We start from the raw sequence: 23819 nt of genomic DNA, 5'->3' as shown, positions 1-23819 counted from the left end.
GTGTGTCTCACTATTTTTTGAGAATTCTCGAGTATTATCACTTTCAGTATTTCTTCTACTTCATTCTTTCTGTTCCCAATAGTATTCCAATTATGCATATGTTACATCTATTGAAATTGTGACAAAATGCTTGAATGTTTTGGTTTCTTTTTCATTATTTTTTTTACTTACATTTTAGTCAGAAGTTTCTATTGACATATCTTAAGCACGCTGATTTTCACCTCAGCTGTATCTAGTCTACTAAGGGGTCCATCACAGGCATTCATCATTTTTGCTACAGTGATTTTGACTTCTAACATTTGTGTCTCATCCTTCCTTAGCTTTGCATCTCTTTGTCTACAATATCCATCTGTTTTGCATGGTATCTACTTTTTCCAGAAAAGCCCTAATCATACCTACTTTAACTTCCTTGTCCAATAGTTCTAAAACCTGTGTCATATCTAAATCTTGTTCTGACTCTTTAAACTATGTTTTTGTTTTTGCTGTTTGGTTAGCCTTGTTACTTTTTATTAAGGGCCAGACATGTTGCATTGGGTGGTAGAAACTGAGTAATACAGAACTATAGTATAAAGTTTTGTGTTAATTTGCCTAGGAGTTGATTTAATGTTTCCTACAACCGTAAGTGTCAGAGATTTCAAATTCCTATAGTGTCCTTGTGTTTACTTCCTTTCCAGACAGTCTTCCCCCTAAGTCTTCTTGTTGAAAAAGGGTCTGTATCATGCATCTCTCTATTTTTAGTTCAATGATGCAATGTTGGTGTGGTGATAAATTGTGGGAAACGGGGTGTATTTTATAACTTTCCAATTAAATCTCTGGCCTAAATGTTTACAGAATTTCTTCTTTATAGCTCCCACCCTTTCCACTTCAGGCCATGACAAGATGACAAGAGGAGTACGTAATGGGAAGAATGTCCTTCTTCCATGGCTCTAGGATGTGGCTGTATTACAGTATTTCCTCCCTGGAAAATTGATTGCACATAATGATGGGATTAGCCATTCTTCTTGCCTTATATTGCAGTACATTGGCATTACCTTGGTGGCAAATTTATATGAGAGTTATGTAATATACTCTAAGTCAGAAAAAAAGAATGCAACTAAATTTTTGGAAATTTATTTGTTCTTCTATCTGATCAGCCACTACCTATTTTATAATAAATAATTTGAGATTCATCTCCCTAAGGAAGCCTATCTAAAACCAAGTGCAATTATCATATGACACTACATACATTATCCGGATATTGCCACTGTTATATGTAAGTGGCTAGGGGCAGAGTCCATCTATGATCATTTATTATAGGGTCCATAGAGTTAAACACAGGAATCATTACACCATAATTTTTCAATACATGTATGTTACATTAATGTGTAAATATTTTTTCTTTTTCTTTAGAATTTTCTCTGCATTTCAAATTTTTCACAAATATAGGGTAAATATATTTTATAATCAGAAGAAAACAATATAGAACAATTTGAACTTCTACTTGGAAACTGACCTATTCTCACTTGCTGTTTCTTCTGGCATTATCCCTTCTTGTGACAAGATTTTTATGGCATATCTAATTTTATCTTATTTCCTTAGATGCTAATCTTCCTTTTAGCATATGAACTTTTCAAGTAAGAGAATAACATCGTTTTTGCAGAGTTTTGAATGGAAGTTATAAACATTGGAAAATTTCTCTCAGTGGTAGACTGTGTGCTAAATAATTAGATGCAGTGCACATCTGTATGCATCTCTTCAAGTAAGTATTTAAACACTATTTAAAAGGCAGCCATCAAGCACAAATGCTAGCTCTTAAACCTTTAGTAAACTACACCAGATTTTTACTCTTTTCACTTCCACCAGCAGGGTGTTGTTTATGTTGGTTATTTAAATATATATGCATATACAATGAATAACAAGTAGTTAAAATCGATACTTAGTTTCTCTATAATCTTCTACCTACAAGAGACTGCTGAGTTATGTTTAATCACAAAGTAAATAGAAATCATTTCATGAGATGCAGTAATGCAATCTGTGTTTTCTTTACTTCTTCAGTTTTATTTAACCAATTTATACTTTCTTTTCATTTGCCAAGAGACAAAGGAAGAGGAGATAGTTAGTTTTATAATATTCTCCACCGAGTGTTAAAGAAAAATTTTACCAGACCAGTTAAAGAGTCAAGGGAGTCTTTACTCAACACTATTGTGAAGGAGAAAAAAATGACTCAATTCTACTAAAACAAAAGTTGGGTAAATTTTTTTTTTTTTTTTTTTTTGAAACGGAGTCTTGCTCTGTTCCCCAGACTGGAGTGCAGTGGTGCAATCTTGGCTCACTGCAAGCTCTGCCTCCCAGGTTCACACCATTCTCCTGCCTCGGCCTCCCGGGTAGCTGGGACTACAGGCGCCCACCACCATGCCCGGCTAATTTTGTGTGTGTGTGTGTGTGTATTTTTAGTAGAGACAGGGTTTCACCGTGTTAGCCAGGATGGTCTCGATCTTCTGACCTCATGATCCGTCCACCTCGGTCTCCCAAAGTGCTGGGATTACAGGCATGAGCCACCGCACCTGGTCAAGTTGGGTAAATTCTTAAACACCAGGGGAAGCTACTGGAAAAGTACTGGAAGACAATGATGTTATCAAATAGGTTGTGCAATGTTATTAGGCCGTTTGTGTTTACTAGTTGGTATTTATCTAAGACTCCTATAATTTCACTGAAACTAGTAGACAGGGGCTCTTTCTTTCTTATTACTTTTCAAATTGATGATTCCCAGATATTTGAGACAGATATTCCTGGGTTGTAGAAGAATTACATCATCAACAAATACAAAATTAACATTTGCAAGTTTTCTGAAGTAAGTGCTCTAAGAAAAGGGTGGTCAGGAGCCTATAGTCAGAAAGACTTTAGTGAAGTTGAGATACGTTTTAAGTCTTCTTGGTCACCAGTCTACAATTTATCACTCCTGAACCACACCTTCCCTTTGACTTAAAACCAAAGCAAAACCAACAAAAAAATTGTTTCTTTATATCCTTGAGTTTATGTATCTTATCTCAATGCAATGCTTACGATGACACTTTACTTAGAAGCCTCATACATATTTACTTTATTCAGTTGACAGAGTTATGTAAACTGAACCCATATTGACTGAGAAGGTCTCTGGAAAATTAGGAGAAAGACACAAGGGGTGTTCAAGAAATGCGAAAGATTTTATAGCATTTGGGCTGAAGTTCTGAAATCAAATCTCATTTCTGTTCAATGGTATTTTTTCAAGTTTCCCTCATAACTGCGTAAAATCCAATTGCAACTCTAACTATAATACATGCTAAATAACCATTTTACATCAATTTCCTTATTCGTCGCTTATTGCCCTAGAGCGTATATCTTGATTTCTTGTTTCTACTCCATGTTGGTTTGTATTCCTTTCAACATGGCAGGATTTCCTATTTACTTGTAGAGAGAGAAAAACAAAACAAACAGAAAATTTTATTCTTCATTGATGTTATATGACTATAGTGACTGTAGTTTTGTATTTCAGAATTTTGTTTCTGTGCATTTAATCTCTATAGTCTTCAATAAGAATATATTGATAAAATAATAGGAAATTAAATAAATCTTTACATAATATTTGAACAATTACTGTTTCCAACTTTGTTTTCTTTAAAATGCTTGCTATTTTTATTTTAATGATAAAAATAAATATTTTAAAACTACTCCATTGATAATATAATTTAATATTCACAAATAAAATAATGAGACATTGCTTAATTTTACATACCATCAAGTAACAGAGTGGGGACTGAAACTCTGAACTGTTGCTCTCATCTCCCTCATGTACTCCAGTGGTGCATTAATCTATTTGGACTGTTGTAAAAATATACTATAAACTAGGTAGCTTTTCAATAATAGAAATTCATTTTTTCACAGTTCTGGAGGCTGAAAGTCCAAGATTAAGGTGCTGGAAAATTCAATGCTAGTGAAGGTGAAGGACTGCTTTCTGGTTCACAGATGGTTGACTTCTACCGTGTCCTCACATGGTGGTAGGTGCAAGCTATCTCCCTAGGGTCTCTTTTGTAAGGGCACTGATCGCAGTCCTTAGGATTCTGCTCCATAATCTAATCACCTCCCCAATGCTCTACCTTTTAATACCACCTCCTTCAGGATTAGGATTTCAACATTAAATTTAGAGGACACAAACATTCAGACCATAAAAATGATTTAAAAAGAATTGGCAAAAGTATGTGTGCAGCCTAAGGGGAAACAGTGTTAACAAGTAAAGAGGATTGAGTCAATCTTTTTAAAATATTGGCCTGAGAAAATGCTTTCAGAGTCACAGTAAGTGAATCTTAAATGTATATTTAGAATACAACTCTGTGACCTAGAGTCTGTTTGACTTGCAATTTTCTGTAATGTTGAAAGTATAGTTATTTGAACATTACTTGGTTACATTTATTCTGTTATATCCTAGGTTAAAGAAAATTAAAACCTTGGGTAGGAGTCAGTTGTAATGGACACGGTTTATTATGATTATAGGCATATTTGCTATTTTATTTTTACTTGACTCACTCATTTGTTAAAATATGATTTGTGCAGTTTCACATTCCCCCAAACTTTCTTTGTAGGTAGGCACATATTTTTGTGGTATACCATTTATACATCCTTATTATTTTATTATTCAGCTTTTATCTACTCATGCAAAGAGAAGTGTTGAACAATTTTCTAACTAATTTAATTAATTTATATATTCACTCTAAAAAATTTTAACCAACAATATCACTTTTATTTTGAACAAGTTTATTTATTTTGATTACCTAAGTAATAGTCCTTACCATCTATTCAAATTTGCTTACAGGGAAAGTGCAGTTTGAATTAAGAACCAGGATTTTATAGTGTAGAATTTTCTTCAAAAAAAAATAGAAGAAAGCATTCTAAAATTACAAAGCTCTTTTATTTTAAACACTTTTTAAAGAATGTTTTATTTTTATGCCTAATTTTAAAATGTCTTTCTCATATGGACTGAAAGCTTGTCAGCCAAGTTTTAGTCCAAAAAACCTTTACTGTAAAAATACAATTTTAGAACGAAAATTTTATGGATATCTATCTATATTCATGTTTTTATTTATTTATATAAAATTATATATTCATTGGCATAATGCTAATTAAATCTACCCGAAGATATCTTTTATTGATGTTTTTAATTTTATAAGTAAAATTTTACTGCACCTACGGTTGTTGTACCTGTTATAGTTGTACAATATTTTAAGGCAAAGAAACAATTTGCCCTCTGCTAAGGAACCACAATAAACCCTGATATTAGTGTAGCAGTATATTTGCAGCTTGAAAAGTTAAAGGTTTGTACATTTTATACAGATTCTTTACATTATTATAATGTAACTCCTTTAATTTCCTTCTACAATAGTGAAAAATAAATTTGTATTAAATATACATCTCCTACTTATCAATTTCAGTAGAGAAAAGTGGCTTTTATGGCATTGATCCTGAAATATAAGCCGGTGAGCTCAGTTACCATTGAGTATTTATATGTATAATATCAAAACATCATACAGACACAATATACAGCACCCAGAACTCATTTTCTTTATGATGCTAATGACCTGTATTTAAATGTATTCCTAGGGTCTCTGTGATCATAATCCTTTGGTGACACACTATTAAAACAAACAAATCACATGAACAATATATAACTCATTTGTTATTAAAATGCCTCTAAGAGAACAAAGTTATCCTTACACAATAGCAGATATATTACATCCAGATGTATAACAAAATCATATTCTCTTAAGACCACTGTTATATTTTTATAGAAAGAACAATTTCCATTGCATTTCAGCTAAATAAAATGAGGTTGATATTAATTCATAAAAGCCAGTTGTAGACATTGTTTGAGATACCTGAATTCTGAAGTGAATATGTACTTGTTTATTCCACATCTATTACTTAGGCATCTATTCATTTCTATTTTTTCCCCTACATGCCAGATGGGCTAATTGGCTCTTCAGCATTTATTTTAAAAAATACTATGTGGGCAGAATGTTAGTGTCTTGGCAGAGTATGATAAGACATATAGTTGAAAGGGAATTTTATTCAGGACAAACTGCCTCCTGTTTGCACGTAAAATAATTTTAATATACACTTTATGTTTAACACAACATAATTTGACACAGAAACTCTCTGATTATAAGATTGAAATGATAAATTTTTTTGTCCGATTAAATAGGGCTAATTTTGGAAAATATAAACTTTCCAGTAAGTTATAACTTACTTGTGTTATTTTAGATAGCTTGAGATAACTGAAATTAGAGGTTGACTAAACTCTTAATACAGTATGCATAATGGTTTTGAGTTCTTTTATTCTTTTATCTTTGATATCATGACCTGCTAAATGAAGGACAAAAACTGCATTTAGAAATGTCAGAAACAGCATTAGCAAAATTTACTATCCATTCACATTTTTAGGTGCTACATTTACCTGCATATCTTCCACTCTGTCATTTTAAGCTCAGCAATCAAATTTTATCATTTTTTTCTTCCTCTTATTATGCATCTCATAGTATTATCTCATCATCAGTGCTTTCCACTGTAAATGCTATTTAATCATGTTTATGAAACCAACAGGGTTAATTATAGCTGTGTCTATAGACCGAGATAGTCAGAAAACTTTCCTCCATTATGCAGAAAGAAAACTGTATATTATTAAAATAATGTCTTTATATAAATGGCATAAATATGTGGTACCCATGAAAATATCCCTCCCAGGCTTCATAGTAGTGCTTGCGTAGTTGAGTGATGGCCCTAGCTGCTGCACTCTAAAGTCCATTGCCACATTGATGTTGAGGCCACACTTCTCAAGGGCTGCTCTCAGGCAGTTAATATTTGTAGATGGGGAAATGCTTTGAATATTAGTTCCTTCCAAAATTTATGTTGACATTTACTCTCCAATGAGAGGTGGGGCCTTAAAGGGGTGATGGGGTCATGAGGGCTCTACCTTCATGAATAGATTAATCCATTAATGAGTTACTGAATTAATAGATTAATCTATGCACGAGTTATTGGATTACTGAGTTAATGAATGAATAGATGATCATGGGAGTCAGATTAGTGGCTTTATAAGAAAAGGAAGTAAAATATGAGCTAGCATGCTCAGTCCCTTCCTTGTGCAATGCCCCGGGCTTCTTTGGGCCTCTACAGAGATTCCCTACAGCAAGAAGGATCTCATACATTGCAACCTGAATTTCTCATTCCAATAAATGTAAGAAGTAAATTTCTTTTCTTTACAAATTATGCAGTTTCAGGTATTCTGTTATAAGCAAAGGAAATGGACTAAAACAGATGGCATACTAAGGTAGGCTAGTTTCTGTGAGACAAAGAACCACTCTGATGGACAACTTTGGCTTAAAGATTTGGCCTTGCGGAAAATTTCTTAGAAATGCACTGCATCTGAGTCTTCCATGCAACCTTTTTTCTTCTTCTTTTCTCTTGTCAATGAACAGACCTGTATCAGGATCTAATGGCTCTCACAACATTCATTATGTACCTCCCTATTTTCTTTCACTAACGTTTCATCCAAAAAAATCTTGTACATCTACGAATCCTGTCTTGTCATCTACTTTTTGGAGGATCCAGAGAAACACAAGTGGATGTGAGAAAATGGATATTAAGATTGGAATTTGGGACCACCTCACTTATCAGCCAACAGGCAAAAAGAACACCATTTAAGTTGTTAGGTGAGGCAGGAGAATCTCTAGCCTAAAGTAGCGACCCAATTGATAAAAAATTTACCAAAGGTGCCTTGGAAAATATTTAGGTTGAGGGGAATGTTTTTACAAGTGTGATAATTTGGGCGTTTGAATGATAATTGGGTAAGTAAGGCATACAGTTATAGTGGAGTTAGCTGACCACCAAGTTGTATTTAACCTCTTCCCTTCAAAAAATAAGAACTGAGGGTCACTTACAATCAGATAATGGCTACTTGTGTGAGAGTAAGGAGCTCCCCATGGTAGCGTACAAAACATGCCTTATTTCCCCCCGGGGAAGAGCTGACTATGCTGAGCAACAGGATGTAAATAAAATAGAGTTGCAAGCTCAAGAGATGTTTGAGTGTTCAGTCACCAGGATATCTTGAAGCACAGAAAGCATACCAATAGTTACTAGGAATAGGTGTGTCTACTCTTGCAGTCCCAGAACATTCAAGGGGATCTGCATACCAGCATGCTCAAAGGCATCCCTTTAGATAAACACATTCCATGTTTTACAACCCCAGGCTTTCTCTACCAGACTGTTGTCCTGTGCTCCAAGGCACCACAGAAAAAAGTCCAGGAGCGGACGGATTCACAGCCAAATTCTACCAGAGGTACAAGGAGGAGCTGGTACCATTCCTTCTGAAACTATTCCAATCAATAGAAAAAGAGATAATCCTCCCTAACTCATTTTATGAGGTCAACATCATCCTGATACCAAAGCCTAGCAGAGACACAACAAAAAAAAGAGGATTTTAGACCAACATCCCTGAGGAACATCGATCCAAAAATCCTCAATAAAATACTGACAAACCAAATCCAGCAGCACATCAAAAAGCTTATCCACCATGATCAAGTGGGCTTCATCCCTGGGATGCAAGACTGGTTCAACATATGCAAATCAATAAATGTAATCCAGCATATAAACAGAACCAAAGACAAAAACCACATGATTATCTCAATAGATGCAGAAAAGGCCTTTGACAAAATTCAACAGCCCTTCATGCTAAAAACTCTCAATAAATTTGGTATTGATGGAACGTATCTCAAAATCATAAGAACTATTTATGACAAACCCACAGCCAATATCATACTGAATGGGCAAAAACTGGAAGCGTTCCCTTTGAAAACTGGCACAAGACAGGGATGCCCTCTCTCACCACTCCTATTCAACATAGTGTTGGAAGTTCTGGCCAGGGCAATCAGGCAAGAGAAAGAAATAAAGGGTATTCAATTAGGAAAAGAAAAGTCAAATTGTCCCTGTTTGCAGATGACATGATTGTATATTTAGAAAACCCCATCATCTCAGCCCACAATCTCCTTAAGCTGACAAGCAACTTCAGCAAAGTCTCAGGATACAAAATCAATTTGCAAAAATCACAAGCATACTTATACACCAATAAGAGACAAGCAGAGAGCCAAATCATGAATGAACTCCCATTCACAACTGCTTCAAAGATAATAAAATACCTAGGAATTCAACTTACAAGGGATGTGAAGGACCTCTTCAAGGAGAACTACAAACCACTGCTCAATGAAATAAAAGAGGACACAAACAAATGGAAGAACACTCCATGCTCATGAATAGGAAGAATAAATATCGTGAAAATGACCGTACTGCCCAAGGTAATTTATAGATTCAATGCCATCCCCATTAAGCTACCAATGACTTTCTTCACAGAATTGGAAAAAAACTACTTTAAAGTTCATATGGAACCAAAAAAGAGCCTACATTGCCAAGACAATCTTAAGTCAAAAGAACAAAGCTGAAGGCATCACACTACCTGACTTCAAACTATACTACAAGGCTACAGTAACCAAAACAGCATGGTACTGGTACCAAAACAGAGATACAGACCAATGGAACAGAGCAGAGCCCTCAGAAATAATACCACACATCTACAAACATCTGATCTTTGACAAACCTGACAAAAACAAAAAATGGGGAAAGGAAGTTCTATTTAATAAATGGTGCTGGGAAAACTGGCTAGCCATAAGTAGAAAGCTCAAACTGGATCCCTTCCTTACTCCTTATACAAAAGTTAATTCAAGGTGTATTAGAGACTTAAATGTTAGACCTAAAACCATAACAACCCTAGAAGAAAACTTAGGCAATACCATTCAGGACATAGGCATGGGCAAGGACTTCATGTCTAACACACCAAAAGCAACAGCAACAAAAGCCAAAATTGACAAATGGGATCTAATCAAACTAAAGAGCTTCTGCACAGCAAAAGAAACTACCATCAGCATGAACGGGCAACCTACAGAATGGGAGAACATTTTTGCAATCTACTCATCTGACAAAGGGCTAATATCCAGAACCTACAAAGAACTCAAACTAATTTACAAGAAAAAACAAACAACCCCATCAAAAAGTGGGCAAAAGATATGAACAGACACTTCTCAAAAGAAGACATTTATGCAGCCAACAGACACATGAAAAAATGCTCATCATCACTCAGCATTAGAGAAATGCAAATCAAAACCACAATGAGATACCATCTCACACCAGTTAGAATGGCTATCATTAAAAAGACAGGAAACAACAGGTGCTGGAGAGGATGTGGAGAAATAGGAACCCTTTTACATTGTTGGTGGGACTGTAAACTAGTTCAACCATTGTGGAAGACAGTGTGGTGAGTCCTCAAGGACCTAGAACTAGAAATACCATTTGACCCAGCCATCCCATTATTGAGTATATATCCAAAGGATATAAAGACACATGCACACGTATGTTTATTGTGGCACTATTCACAATAGCAAAGACTTGGAATCAACCCAAATGTCCATCAGTGATAGATTTGATTAAGAAAATGTGGCACATATACACCATGGAATACTATGCAGCCTTAAAAAAGGATGAGTTTGTGTCCTTTGTAGGGACATGGATGCAGCTGGAAACCATCATTCTCAGCAAACTATCACAAGAACAGAAAACCAAACACTGCATGTTCTCACTCATAGGTGGGTATCGAACAATGAGATCACTTGGACACGGTAAGGAGAACATCACACACTGGGGCCTATTTTGGGGTGGGGATAGGGGGGACAGATAGCATTAGGAGATATACCTAATGTAAATGATGAGTTAATGGGTGCAGCACACCAACATGGCTCATGTATACATATGTAACAAACCTGCATATTGTGCACATGTACCCTAGAACATAAAGTATAATAATAATTAAAAAAAAAAAAAGACACCATAGAGGCCTCTTCTGGCAGGAAACAAGTACACCGTTTTATCACCTCAAGACCTTTCTCAACCTTTTCTCTTAGCTCTCAAGCTGAAAAGTAGGAGTAAGACTAAGCATAACTCACCTGGGAACATTATGGCCTTGAAAATGATTATGCTGTAAAAGGATTATAAGAATTTGGTAACATGTACAAGCAAAATTCAAAGCAGTAATATTGGGATTGGGTTATGAGATTGCTTGACCAAGGAAAGCCTAAATATAAGAATGAATAGGCCAGCATGTATTAGGTTGGTGGTACTTTCTCAAGATATAGAATTTGACATTATGAAAAAGTTTCCAGTGGGTAGGTCAAACTTGCTGCTGTGGTGGTAGCTCTTTGAAATCTGGAGGAGATACTGGCAAGGCCTAAAGTAGTGGAAATGCCAGAGTTGTCCTAGAATGTAGCAAAGAAAAAATTAGAGAGGCTGAGGAAATTGGGCATTTGATAATGGATGTCAGGCTAGAAAACTCATCAGAAGATTATGTCACATGGGAGGGCCCAAAGAACACAACATACACCAAGGCCACTAGAAAAATGCTAGTGAGGGGGCAGCAGCATCCCTGAGATGTTGTCGTGTGCCTCTTCCGCAATGCAGTACCGACAATGGGAGAAATAGTCACAGAGCTGGGCTAATTAATACCCATATGGAAAACACAGCCCTGTAGCAACACACGCTAGGGAGCATCAGTTTAACATCAGGAAGCAGGAGGCTACAATTACCTAAAAGACTGGCAAAATCAGAGGACCAACCAAGGGATCTTAACCTTCAGCTAGTTGTAGAGATGCTTAGAAGAGCTCGGTGTCCCTAAGGACAAAATAGATGAGATTAATATTTATAACATTAAAAATATCAAAAAGTCAAGAAGCAAGAAGTAAAAGTGCAGTGATGAAAATGCCAGTAATGTGCGCAATCTCTTGTCAAGTTTCTAATACTGAGGTAGTTTTCAAATCAGAAATCCACTGACTGAAGAAAAGGCAGGGTCACTAGGAGATATTACACAACTATGCTACTGCAAACATGTACTACACTGGGAGAAGGGGGACATGGTGACATTTTGAGAATTATTAGATAAAAGGTCTGAGTTGGCATTGGTACCTACAGACACAAAACATCATTACTTCACTTCCATCCATGCTAGCATGAGCTTATAGGATCCAGAGAATAACTGGAATCTTAACTCCTGACCGAAGTCCAACTCACAATATCCTCACTGGATTCATCAACCTGCACCAGGATAATTTTCCCGTTTTTAAAGGATATAATTAGAATTTATATACTTGGCAATTGGAGCAGCCCCTACTTATTCCTCTGACTTGTGAGGTAAGAGTGATCATAGTGGGAAAGCTGAATGAACAACTTCTCAAACTGCCCTGTCCAGTATAGTAAATCAAAAACAATATTAACTCCTGGAAGTGGGAAAAGATTGAGGTAAGTAACTCTATTATATTGCACAAGCATGAGGATTTGTGGTTCCTATCACATTATGTATTTATGAAGTATACAAGTCTTGCCCTAGAGAAACTGGATGAACTTGGGAGAATGGCTATAGACTCTCGCAGCATCAATTAAATAGTGGCCTTGGTCCCAGTTGTTGTGCTAAACACGGCATCATGTTAGAGCAAATTAATAAGGTCTCAGGTACAGGAGATATGGCCAGTGATTTGCAATTATATTCCTATATTCTATTCCTGTAGAGTATATTTGTATGCTCTATTCTAATGAGAAGAGTATCATAAATAGCATAAATTTCAGTGAAACACAAAAGAATATTTATTTACAGTTTTACCGCATGTCTAAGCAAATTCTCCCTCCCTATGTCATAATATAATCTGAAAAGATCTGGACTGTCTGGACATACTGCAGAAAATCGTACTGGCATTGATGGTATCATGCTAAGTGGATGGGGCAAAAAATATATGTATTGATGCAAGGTTCCTTAACATACAGTAGCTCCAAAAGGTGAGAGATTAAACTCTATGAAGATTCAGGGATTACCTATTTTCAGTAATGTGTTTAGGATGTCGAATGGTCAGGGGATGTCAGGATATCAAAGTCAAAGCAAAAAGAGAAATTGCTTTGTATATATCTTCTACCAAAAAGAAGGAAACACAGAATCTCACTGGACCATTTGAGTTCTAGACAGAACACATTCCACATGTAGATATGTTGCTCCAGCCCACATTCTGGGTAGCACAGAAGTCTGCCAGCATCCAGTGAAGTCTGGAGGAGGAAAGGCTCTGCTGCAGGTACAGTTGCAGCACAAGAAACCTGTTGCTTGCACCGTATTTCTGGCAGATCTTAAGGCTTGAGACATGTCAGTGGTGGAAAATACATGGTATACATTTTAAGGCAAGCTCATACCCATGGACATGGAGGAGACCACAGAGAGGAGATGAGAAACAACAACAACAAAAAAACATGTGAGTTTAGATACGGTTTCAATGCAAATATAAGTGGATGGTGGTTGCATTATAACACTATTCGGGGTGGTTTTGAAAAGACATCGGAAGCTGGGTGCAGTAGCGTTTGCCTGTAATCCTAGCCACCCAAGATGCTAAGGCAAGAGGATTGCCTGAGCCCAAGAGTTTAGGGCTATAGTATGCTATGATCACATTTGTGAATAATCACTCCACTCTAGCCTGGACAGCATAATGAGACCCCATCTCACAAACAAACAAACAAACAAAAAAAACAGTATAAAATGGTGAGGAGGGAAAATTTTTTTCATGCAGTAGATTTACAACTGAGCGACTGGGAAACTGTTTATTCAGTTTGTGTGGAAAGAGAAGGGGCCTGAAGTTAGTGTGTGTGTGTTTGTGTGTGTGTGTGTGTGTGTGTGTGTGTTTAGGAAGTGGGTAATGGTAGGGTCACCTAGTTAGGGGCGTGGAAGAATAAAAGCCAGAAATTCAAAAGCAAGGAGGTCTGAGGGAGAGGCATAAAAATGAATGTATAGAAGTGAACATAACATATGAAATTTTTGTTTCACATGTTAACACCCACACAAAGCATCCATTCACTGTGAAGAAGGCACTAGACAACCAAATAGACAAAATGACTGAGTCAGTTGAATTAGTAACCCTTTATCATTGAGTGCTCCAAAACAGATATGATGGGTATATGGGCATAGTGGCCACAGTGGCAGAGATGGCACCTAGCATTAGCCTAATAGCATGGCTTCCAACTTACCAAGGTTGATACAACTTCACAGAAACAGAGAAATATGCTCTTCTAGAGGAGGCCAACCAGCTATTTAAGCCACCTTTATTGGACTCCTTCCCTTCTGGAAAGACAACCAGTTTGTCCTAAGGATAGACACCTATTCTGGGTATTGATTTGCCTTTCCTACTCAGTTTCAGCCATCACTGCTATGTAGGAACTTACAGAATGCATGATACAGAAGCATATCACACCGTCTAACCAGGAGACAGACTTTGCAGTGAAGGACATGCACGAGACAGACAATAACCATAAGATCCACTGGTTGTGTTGTTTATCTCCCTATGCAGAAGCAGTCTGTCTCACACAATTCTAGGAAAGTCTTTTACGGCTGAAGCACCAGTTCAGAGGCAACCTGCTGAAAGGATGGGTGCCACCCTTCAGGATGCAGTATACGCGTGAAATTGGATACCTCTATATGGTACATTGTTCCCAATAGAAAGAATATATAATCTGGTAATTAAGGGGGAAAGCACAGTGTTTGCAGTTACCATCCCTTCCAATGATTCACTGGGAGTTTTTGTTCTTTCTGCCCCTCAAATCTGATCCCTATAGTTACTTTCTTGACAGCAGACACAGTGAAGTTCCTATAGAATCATACATCACCATGCTGCCATTGCACTTTAGACTCCATGTTTCTAGAGATTTGGAGACAAGAAGAGGAGTCACCGTCTGGCAGGAGTAATCAATCCTCCTCTACAAGAGTACGTAGGACTGCTTTTCACAGTAGGGACAATCATAAGGATATTTGGAACTTAGGTGATCCACATCTATATGCCCTGCAACTCCCTCTGCCCATTATACCTGTGAACAAATTCATACAGAAATCCCAATCAGAAAAAAATGTGGTATCCAAGAGTTTCAGCCTCTGAGAAATAAAAGAATTGTGGAGGAAATAGAGAATGAGTTGCTGGTCTGAGATCAACTGCAGCCAAAGGGCTGTAGTTTATCCTGTCATTTCTTATTTCTTCTTAGAAAGAGAGGCCCCGGGGGATCATGGAGTAGGTGTCCCTGAACTTGCTTGAGATAAGAAGTGTAGTATTGCGATAATGGAAATATGCCATTCAAATCTCCTGTAAAAAGCATAATTGACACTCTGAAGGTGTGTCAGCCTTCTGTGGGCCCTTTTCATTTTTATTCCCTGCCATTTCCCCCAGTAAATCTCTTGCACCGCTAATAACGTCTCAGTTTTGCTTCTTGGAGGACCTATGCTATACTTTGATGGGCATTTAAATAGTTGTTAGAATTTCCTTACTTATTTTTTAGTTCTTTCATATCTCTATTTTTCTTTTTTTTTCCGCAATTCTGTGTCTCTAGTCCCCTTAAGTATTTAAACTAATCATGTATATACATAATGCTTAATTGTTTCCTTCAGTGCCTTAACACTTCTCCTAGAACATTCTCAAAATAAACTAATTATAAGATGACCAAATGATTCAATGGCATTATAAAAATTACATTCAACTTTAAAAATGATGATAATGGGCCAGGCGCGGTGGCTCACGCCTGTAATCCCAGCACTTTGGGAGGCCGATCACAGGGTCAGGAAATTGAGACCTTCCTGGCTAACACGGTGAAACCCTGTCTCTACTAAAAAATACAAAAAATTAGCTGGATGTGGGTGGCGGGCACCCAGCTACTGGGGAGGTTGAGGCAGGAGAATGACATGATCCCTGGAGGTGGAGCTTGCAGTGAGCTGAGACCACGCCACTGCACCCTAGACTGGGAGAGAGAGCAAGACTCCGTCTCAAATAAATAAATAAATAAATAAATAAATAAATAAAAGTGATGATAATGTCAATGTACTTTCTTGGCTTCACATGTACTATTTAATGGTGAGAGTTTCTATTAATGATGGATTTACATGAATGCATTTTAATTTGTAGAGATGGGGTTCACTATATTGCCCAGACTGGTTTCAAACTCCTGGCCTCCAGAGGTTGCCTGCCTTGGCTCCCCAAAATGCTGGAATTACAGGTGTCAATCAAGGTATATGGGACATGAATTCATTTTTTACATTTGCAAGACATCTGAAATGTGGAAAATAAATGTATGGCCTGAAAAGCAAAGATATTTAGATAAATAAAGAGTAAATACTTTTTGATTGAGTTAATGGCTTATGGAGGATATGTTCTATTATATACTATCTTACTAAAGTAACTAGTTAATATTTTACAAATGTTGAAAATCAATAGATAATACACGTACAACTCCCATTATAAAAAGTCTCCCTCAATACCACCAAAAAATATTTTCTTGAATTATTTAATAAATTCCACTATTATATACAAAGGCAGTTATTTAACAATAAAGAAAAATAAATAAAAACACATCCATAGGTTAAAAAATTCAGGTAACCATTTTATGAATGATGCTGGATCAATATGTTTAACAATATCATATAATTTTAAACTTTAAGTATATTCCAGCAGTGAGATGTAATTTTAGTTAACATATGATGTCATTCTATTCAGATAACAGCAATTTGTATTAGAATTAGATTGTTTTATATTATAAAGTTATTAATGAGTAAGGAGTAAAATATTAACATTTCTAAATATAACAATTTATTTTTAAAATACATTAATTAAATGTCAGCTATTGGTAGGAGTAAATGTATAAGATGTACATTCGGTTCATTATGGAGAACATACAGTGAAAACAATGAGCCCCGAAGTATTGAAAGGAATAAACAGACCAAGAACAGACACAGCATTTGAGGAAAAATGCTTTCATTTGTTATAATTCTTAAAGCAACATTTGCATCATTTATGATCGGTTTAATTAATGGCTGTTCCCTACTTGTCAGAGGCAAGCATACATATATTGTAAAATAAATTCTTAAGATAAAAATAGCATGGATATTTTAATGGTCTGTTAATAAACACCTCTGTTGTGTGATGATGCGTGAAGCTAGTGTTCAAGTGTTGCCTGCAGTATTAACGGGGTGCGAAAGGAAAGTCCAGTAATCATGTTATGTTCTTCTTAATAACGTTAAAATTAAGTCCACGCTATGTGATCTGTCCTCTGAAAACAATTGATGAAATTAAACATTACATATTTGTATTATAGTAGGCTGTCTATTTTCTTCTACTTTACAAATATATGGTTAAGACAAAGAATATGAAACTTAAGCATATGAAACTTTTCTTTCATATGACAATCAGCATCAACTTTTATTAATCTTTTCATCAAAGTCAGATTATTAAAAATTGTTTTTTATTTGCATGCTTTAAAATACACCTTTAGGTTGGGTGTGGTGGCTCTTGCCTGTAATCCTAGCACTTTGGGAGGCTGAGGTGGGAAGATCGCTTGAGGCCAGGAGTTTAAGACAGGCGGGCAATATGATGAAACCCCGTCTCTACTAAAAATACAAAAATTAGCTGGGCGCAGTGGCGTACACCTGTCATTCCACCTACCTGGGAGTCTGAGGTAGAAGAATCACTTGAACCTGGGAGGCGGAGACTGCAGTGGGTGGAGATCGCGCCACTGCACTCTAGCGTGGACGACAGAGTGAGACTCTGTCTCAAAATAGGAAAAAAAAAAATAGTAAATGAAATTAAAAACACTTTTAGAACTGTGACACAAATCCCATTTGACAATGCAATTATATAGTTAAAAAACATGGCCTCAAGACAACATAATGTTGACAGACCACGTGCATGCAGGTATCATTATGCCGTAAGTTGTTTTTTAAAATTGAAATGAATGGTCTAATAGTGTACAAACACTGACCCCTCACACTTGAAGTAATCTCTCACAGCCTGAAGTTCATAAACCATGAAGTATTTTGACTTCATTAGCAAAAAGGATGTTAATAATGGTAGTGGTGTAATTCACAGAACTTCTTAACCACATTCCATATTCCAAAAGTATGTTCTCAGTGTCTGTACAAAATAACTACATAAACTGTTCAGTATATTAATTTCAAAATATAAGAAAATATTGTGGCTCTTTGAATGAAGTAATTGGCTCCTACTTTGATTTAATGAGTTTTTGAAATGGTTCTTGTCATCGCATAGGATCTCAGATGATCTAACAAAATATCATTTGTAAGTTTGTAATAGCCTTAAAGGATGAATATGAAGTCCTCCTTCTGCTAGTTTTTATTAGTTATTTGTTATGCTCATGAGATTTATGTATGAAACCACTTGGAGCTCAGATGCCATATCCTGTGAACGTCAGTAAAATTTTAATAAATAGAGAAGGAAGAACTTTGATCGATGTAGGAAATGTAAATTCAATTTGGGTCCGCTGAGCTTTTTCTTGCATCCAGCTTGGACTGAATGATTTTCCCTCTTTCAGATGATTCTTTACCTGCTTCATCCTCTTGTTTTGCTGCCATAAGAGACAGTGAGGTCTAGATCATTAATTCTGGAGACGATAATTATCTTCTCATGATTAGCTTTACCACTGTCTTAGTGTTCCAGAGTCAATGAAAGGTGGGACAGTGGCAGAGTTTAAAGATGGCAACACAGTGTCGTAGTTTGTTGTGTGCTGCTGTTTCAGAATATCACAGACTGGGTAATTTACATGGAACAGAAATATATTGCTTGCAGTTCTAAAGACTGGGAAATAGAAGATCAAGGCACCAACATTTTATCTGGGAGGGCCATCTTGCTGCATCTTCACATGGCAAAAAGTAGAAGGGCAAGCTAGCCAAATGTTACATAAAGCCTCTTCTATGAGGGCTTTAATCCCATACCAGGGAAGAGCACTTATGGCCAAATTACCTTTTAAAGGCCCCATATTTTCATATCATGTTATAGGAAATACTGGAATTTTGTAGGGGACATATTCAAACAGTAGCAGAGACAATGAGCTGATAATTTGATTTCAAAGGACATGATTACCTGTGCTTTTCAGACTTAATTACTGTGTTCTTGAGACAATTTGAACTTCTACTTTAGAATATGGAAATAGTTGCTTCTGGCTTTAAAATGAAACCAAGTGGTGAAGTTACCTGGACAATCCTCTAAATACAGATAGAAACAGAATCCTGATGGAAAAAGTACAACTAATTTCAAACTAGCCATGTGATACTCCTCTGTGCTGTGAAAGAGGTCCAGCTTAAAAAGTGATTCCCTTTTCCAAAATCACTCCCCTCAGAGACCTAGTTTGTTGTTTAATTTCCATCTTTCTTACACTTTTGAAGTAGAAACATTTAAATGGCTACTGATTTAGCTCACAAGGAAATATGAATCTCAGACAAACTCCATTCTGGCAATATAGTTTTTATTTCAGCATGTTGGTTGGAAAAACAGATAAATGATTGATTTGGGTAGAAATATCACCTTTTCTTCCATTACAAAAAATAAAAATAAAAAGCAATTTTGCAATGCTATGCTGCATCCAATCAAACTTAGGATGGAAGAATTGAAAATGTATTTCTCCTTTTCATTTTTACAATTTTCATTAATCTATCATCTACATGATGTTTACAATATTATTATAGCTCTCTTGTTTTCCTTTCTTTCTTCTTTGTGACATTGAATTAGCATCTGAAAAATTAATTGCTTCACCACTCTGTGCTAGCTGTTCTGTTGTCTGATATTGGCCCCTCTGTCCGAGATTGTTCTACTTACATCACTGAGCAAAGAGCAGCATACATCTTTTCAGTGTTTGCTTCCTGACAGCTCTTGTCTTCAACTGTAGCAAGACAGAGCTTTGAGAGGCTCTATTAAATAGAATTACTGAGTTTGTTTCTGCTTTTGCAGTACATAAACAAGCCTGAAAAAATATGCTGAAAATCCTATCTAGTATAACTCCCAGGTATGTTGTCCCAAATGATTTGCTTTAGAATTGTGAATTCAGTTTCTGCGTGGTAGGGACATAACCTGAGGTTCAGACACAAATTATTGATGTGAGAAATACAATTGTTGCCTTAATGAATCAATGCAAAGATACTGTCTTAATTTGAGCAATAGGAATCTGTTATTGTGGGACTGAATGAAAATTGGAAAACTAGGGCAGGAGGTAGAACTTTAGGTCATGGAAACAAAAACTAAATCTGGCTAAAATTCAGCCACAAGCAATAAAATTCAGCCTCAAAGTCCTCTTGACTTTATTCTTCTTGCTGTAAACCTTTCCTGGGGGTAAAGTAGGTAGACAAACAAATGAAGATACAATTTTCTTGGGCAAACAAGTCTATTTAACTGATTAACAATTCAATTTTTACCAAGAGACAAAACAAATGAGATGTTCGTTTGGGTTTTACTTTCCCCAGTATTAAAAATATAGCTTAAGAAATTTAAAAGAAGAATCTAAAATTTGGTGTTATAAGTTACTAGTAATTACAGGATGTACTATTATTTTGTTTGATTTCATGTCTTTTTGTTTTGTTTTTAGAAACAGTATAGAAAGTAAAATTTTATTTTATATTTTGGAAAAGTAAATTTCTTTACAGTGACATTTGAACTACACTAGTCCATGAAATGCAGATCTGTCACTCAACTCGCTGGGTTTCACTTATTTGTGAAAGAGTGATACCTTCTTTACATTATTTTGGAGATAGCAGCGGCTAAGCCAAGTATGACTTACAAGAACTAGCTATTTTATATGCTACGAGGTGCTGGGGGTGACAGTTGTGAACCTACTGGGCAACATAAATAATACGTAAATAACGGCATACTCTCCAATAAGCTGTAACTGGAGAGGTTTTCCATAAACAGTAAAACTATAATATAGTATATTGCCTGATGCAGAATAAGAAATATGTGATTGTCCTAATATGCCTGTTGGATTTTTTTAGTTCACTAAAATGTTTTTAATGATTCAAAATTATCTCAGCTGAAAATTATCTGTTGCTCCAGAAAGTAGAAGAAAAATTATTATCTGACATTTCTCCCTTTCACTGTTTTGTCTTTTTTTTTAATAGAAGAAAAATTATTATCTGACATTTCTCCCTTTCACTGTTTTGTCTTTTTTTTTAATAGAAGAAAAATTATTATCTGACATTTCTCCCTTTCACTGTTTTGTCTTTTTTTTTTTTTTTTTTTTAATTGGCCAAGTGGTATACTTTTTAAAGAGAGAAAGCTGATGGGTAAATTGGAGGAAGAGTTTCTTGAAGCTAGCAGTAATGAAGGAAACTCTATCTCTGAACTTAGATGTAGAAAGAGTGATTCATGTGCTCCCATTCTCATAAAAGAGATTGGTTAAGGATTAAATTAATCTATTCCTTGAAGAACAATAAGGATGCTTAATCTGAAGCAGATTTCTCAAAGATTTATCAAGTAAGAATCTATTCAGACTTAATGGAATTATTATGAAGACCAGTGAGATAGTATACTTTAACACTGTTAGATTTCTCAGGAAGGAGCGTATTGAAGTGAGTGAAAATACTATTGTTGTGAAGTCATAGAATGCCATAAAGCTAAAATATCATTTCTCAAAACCACTTCTTGCAAACTGTGAAACCATAAGCACAGCCATTTCTACACTTTCTTTTTAAATCCAAGGAAAGTGCAGCCAACTAACTACTATTTAATAAAAGTAATAGAAGCTCTTTCTTTTTCAGAAAAGATTTTTTATCTATGAAGTGCAGAGAAGGAATATTAATATTGATTCAGACTCAGATATGAATCCTGACCTCAAAAGTATTGAATGTGATTAGCCTGTATGCGCATTGGCCCCATGGATTATGAATTCTGACTTTTTTTTTTGATGATGACATTTTAAATAAAAGCAGTTTGAGCTTTCTATAGTAACACTGAAGCCCTGTATATTTTCAAATGCTTTTACAACAGATTGTAAAGGACAGAAAACTAGATCTTTATTCACAGTAATTCTGTATAACACTATTCTGTGTACTATTAGAATTCATTTCCCCAAAACAATTTTGGTGAAATCAAAGTGGCAGAATATGGTAAATATATGTTTCTTCTTAGCCAATGATATAGATGAGATCCTGAGGGTAAAATGAGGAGATTCATAGACAATGACATCCATTACTTCCTTTTTAAAGGAAGCTTTCTGGTCATAACAGTATGTTGATGCTAAAGCATGTGGGTGCCAAGTGCAGTTAAAATCGAAGGACCATATACTTCTAAATGCCCTTTATGAACTTAGGTGATTTTAAAATGTAGTACTTCTCTAAAATGAGCGATTCTTTGTGATACTAAAAACACAAATTTAAATGACTCTAAAATGAGCGATTCTTTGTGATACCAAAAACAAAAATTTAAATGACACAGTTTTTGAGTTTGGCCATGTTCATCTTGAAATGATATTTATTACTAGCCAAAATTCTCATTCCAGTTTTAAAAACATCGTGATCAGATTATTTTTTGTCTTCATACTTCCCTAAATTTCTTCTTGGTGATGTACAGTCTGTATAGCACATATAGTTTGTTGAAAATGACCCATGCACTCAAATATAAACATATACATTTCTTTTAAGTTCACTTTTTTGGGTCTCAAATCAGTTATTCTCTTCCTCCAACCCCATTGTTTTTTCTTTCTTTTCCCTTCAGTTTCTGTATTTTTCTCACTTCTTTGCTCCCTTGTCTTGTTCCCCTTTCCCACATATATTGACTATTGAGAAATTTAAATTAACCACATTATCGTGAAGTAGATCATGGGCCTTTAATATATAGAGACATACCAGCCTATCATTTAGGTACTTGATTCCCACTGATGCTATATTGACTAAAAAGTGCAAAGCCAAAGAGAATGACCCGTTAAAGAGAGTAAAAAAATGTGTACACATTAAAACAAAAATAAATTCAGCCACTTTTACCTCATAGGATTTGATGAAAATAGAGTATAATTTGAAATGTGGTTCTTAAAATTTTTTGACAAGGTCTATAGTGTTTTTACTACTTCACTTCTCAACTCTCCACACTCCTGAGATGCTGCCCTGGTTACTGTGACCCTAGTAGTTATAAGAGAGAATGATTTTTTGCTTGTGAATGTGTGTTCTGTGGTGATTTTAATTATTTAAAATTATGTTGCAGAAATAGTTCACCTGTAGAGACTGGCCAAGTGTTTGGTTTCAAGAAACGTTCTGGCCCCAAACTCCTTTGGGTTTTGCCTTTTTCACTTTTTCCTTTATGTAGTAAAATTACTGTATGATTTTTAGAATTTGCATGATTCATTATGCCTTTCAAAGTATCTTCAGCTTCCTTTAGGGGTTTTGATTATTTATGCATTATAATTGGCTTTTGGTGATAAATAGTAAAATTGCTTTATTTTGTAGATCCTCCAGGAAATTATGATTGATCATATGACCCCACAAAGTATCCCAATTGTTTATAATTAAGGATTAATGAGAGAAAAATCGTAAGAGCCAGCTGGCAGTTGATATAACTAAAGGTGGACAGAGGTAAGGTGGAAAATTGTCAGTGGGGGATTGATTCTCTCTTGGGTGCAGTTTAAGATGCCCTCCTGCCTACATCCCTGTTTATCTCTCTGCCCATTTACAAACACTGATGGAATAACTGTTATGATAGATCCATACAAGACAAAGGAAATACAGGAAATATTCATTAGGAGCCCACAAAGCAGACAAATGAACACATAGCTGAAGGATCTGATGGGCACAATTACTGTAAGGAAGATGAAGAGCTTCTGGTTATCTCCTGAGACAATTAGGACACAAGATGTTGTTGAGTTTCTCTGAGTGCTTTAGAAGC

Source organism: Theropithecus gelada, chromosome 4, assembly GCF_003255815.1.
Source record: "Theropithecus gelada isolate Dixy chromosome 4, Tgel_1.0, whole genome shotgun sequence".
Classification (NCBI taxonomy): domain Eukaryota; kingdom Metazoa; phylum Chordata; class Mammalia; order Primates; family Cercopithecidae; genus Theropithecus; species Theropithecus gelada.
Note: the sequence above shows the minus strand (reverse complement) of the source record.